The sequence below is a fragment of the Cryptomeria japonica genome, chromosome 6 (genome assembly GCF_030272615.1).
Source record: "Cryptomeria japonica chromosome 6, Sugi_1.0, whole genome shotgun sequence".
Taxonomy (NCBI): domain Eukaryota; kingdom Viridiplantae; phylum Streptophyta; class Pinopsida; order Cupressales; family Cupressaceae; genus Cryptomeria; species Cryptomeria japonica.
This window is the reverse complement of record NC_081410.1, coordinates 108,671,791-108,674,534: the sequence shown is the minus strand read 5'-3', so window position 1 is coordinate 108,674,534 and position 2,744 is coordinate 108,671,791.

Here is a 2,744-nt window from a genome sequence, read left to right as displayed (position 1 = left end):
GGTCACTTGCTTGTGGAATATCTTGCAACTGCAGGTCTTCATCAATAATGGATAGTTCCCCAAATCCATTTACATGCCATCGGGTGTAATGAGTGCTTTGAAGTTGTTTCCAATTTAGTATAACTTCATCACTTGATGTACCTATGTGTAGAGGAATGTTGTGGAAAGACCTGTACAAAATTAATTCACTCCAATAGAAAGACTCAAAATTACTGTCATCTTCTACAGGTAAGGCTTTGAACTGGGGGAAGACATTTACAATCGCTGTGATTTTTCTCTTCTGCCATTTACTTGTTTTTTGTTATTGGTTGTATCTATATTGCTATGCTGAATGAAGCAAAGTTAGGTTTGATAACTCGGATGTTCTTTTCATGTAAGTGGAAATGAAAGAAATGCATGGTTGTGAAGCTTCATCACAGTTTATTATACGCTGGAAGATTTTTTTTCTAACATTTAGTGTGACAAATTGATATGTGCAAGAGATCAAGGGGAGTTTCAGGAGCATATGGCAAGTTTCCTAAGTACTAATGTCCCTATCAATAATAATCCCCATCGTAAATCTTTGATATGCTAAGAGAACTGTATCTTTTGTATTTGTTGATGCAACAATTTGGTTTAACATGTCAGTATAGCTCTCTAATTTACGTTCTATTTTTTATGCGTATTTAGAAATATATCAGAGAACTTCCTTTTTCGAGTAGACAACCTAGCAATCAACATTAGCCCTCCATATGGCTAGCATGGTTGGGTTGTGAACATTGAGACGGCTATCATTCCTTGCTAGTTTATAGGACGGGCTATTGTTATGGTCTATTGTCAATGTTGAGTTTTGTTGTTCAGTCCAAGGTGCTTTGTAACAACATTCAAGTGTTGTGTTGTTCTTTTTCAAGCAAGTCAACTCTGAACATTTTGTATGACATTGAACGATATTCACCAATTCAGTGTAGTTTGTGCAAGGATCAGATCTAAAAATGGCATCCGTGTTTGACAGGCATGGATTTGAAATTGTAGGTGTATACTACCTATTATATCTCTCTGCTTCAGTGCGTGGATTCCACATTGTATGTATTGGTCAAAGAATGTTTTAATTGATTCAATGCTTTCATGATCTCTCCAGTCAAGGTTGTCAATATTAGGTGCATGGGGAAACCATAGAAAGCCATGGATGTGTACAAACCCTTGGTGTTGCCATTCATATATGTACCAATGGTCGCTTGTGTGCAACAGGTTGACAATTACTTCATCACGAAAGATCTGAAATCTTAGATGTACATATAAAGTTGTTATATGCGAGTTATTTACTAAATTCTCAATAGATTATTTTCTAGTGGGTTGTAAATTCTCTGAGGAAGTGCTTGGAAACATTTTATATAGGTTAGGACATTTAGTATTAGTTGAGCTTAACGTAAAGAAAAGTATTGGTGGTCCTAACTATTCTATCATTGTGGTAAGATCCCTTTGGGATTTGCTCCAAAAAGCTTGTGTGTCGCGCAAGGAGGTAGCATATCGCATGATGTGGTTAGGCAATTCATTTAAAGGTGTGTTTTGTAAGTGCTCCCTCAGGGCATGAACATTAGCTAGAAGAGAATCTTCTAAAAAAAATTTGATGAAAACAACAGTTGATTGTTGAGATCGATCCCTCATCATAAGATTATAGATATAATATCTGAATCAGACATGTTGGCCAAATATTTGATCATAATATTTGATCAAGTGCAAAGCATGTTCATGCAAATGTACATTTTTTGTTTTGTCTTGAAGTGGTAAAGCCAATCCATTGGGAAATAAAGTTGGTAATGCCATTGTAAGTAGGCCTTATGTATTGTATTCATTAATAGGCGATGAACTGATTTGTGGCTAGGGGACAACATTGTTATCGGTACTATTTAGATGTAGGATTGTCCTAATTGCATCTAGTTTAGGAATTGAGGATGGAAGTCATGGAATAAATGAAGAACTATTTTCCATTACTTCTTTGGCCTAGTTTGTGGTGGCTACATTATCATTCTCTTGTATAGGTTGTTGTTGAGGAGTATCTACTATGTGTAAGAGTTCTGTAATGTCAGTAGTAGATTCAAGCAATAGCTCTAGTGAGGCTACATCAATGACTACATCTTTATAATATTGGTCATGTTGTATTTTATAAGACAATGCATTCATGATGTGATACCTATTAACATAACAGTCATAAGTTAACCCTTCCAAAATAATTCTACAGACAATAAGGATTTCTAAATCCTGAATTTTCCATGGCAAGGCAATAGCAATTTCTAAAATATCCTGTGGGAAGTTAGTTGTATGGCCTGAATATTTATATTGCCCTCCCCTTGCATGAGTAGCTTGCAAAATAGGAGCAATCCTCACTATGATCATTTCTTCTACTTGTGAAAGACACAATAAAACATAAGGTTACTCACCTGGGTCCATATTATTTGATGAAGAGATTTACGATGAATGCCTCTTTCAATAGAACATCTCATGCAAACAACTGCATTATCTGCATGTTTAGTAATCATACCCATATAGCTTTCTCTACAAATAGAACATGCATGTGTGAGCTCCAACTTGTCAAAAAAAAATCGTAAGTTAGACAATGTGTGTTGGAATGTAGGAGTCTGCAAAATGAGCTCAGGAGCAGTACAATGTTGTGGGGAATATTGTTTGGTTGAGGGTCATTGGTTTGCATTTCTAATAGTGTGTGTATGTCACTATCACATGTTTGTTGTGCACATCATTTCATTTGT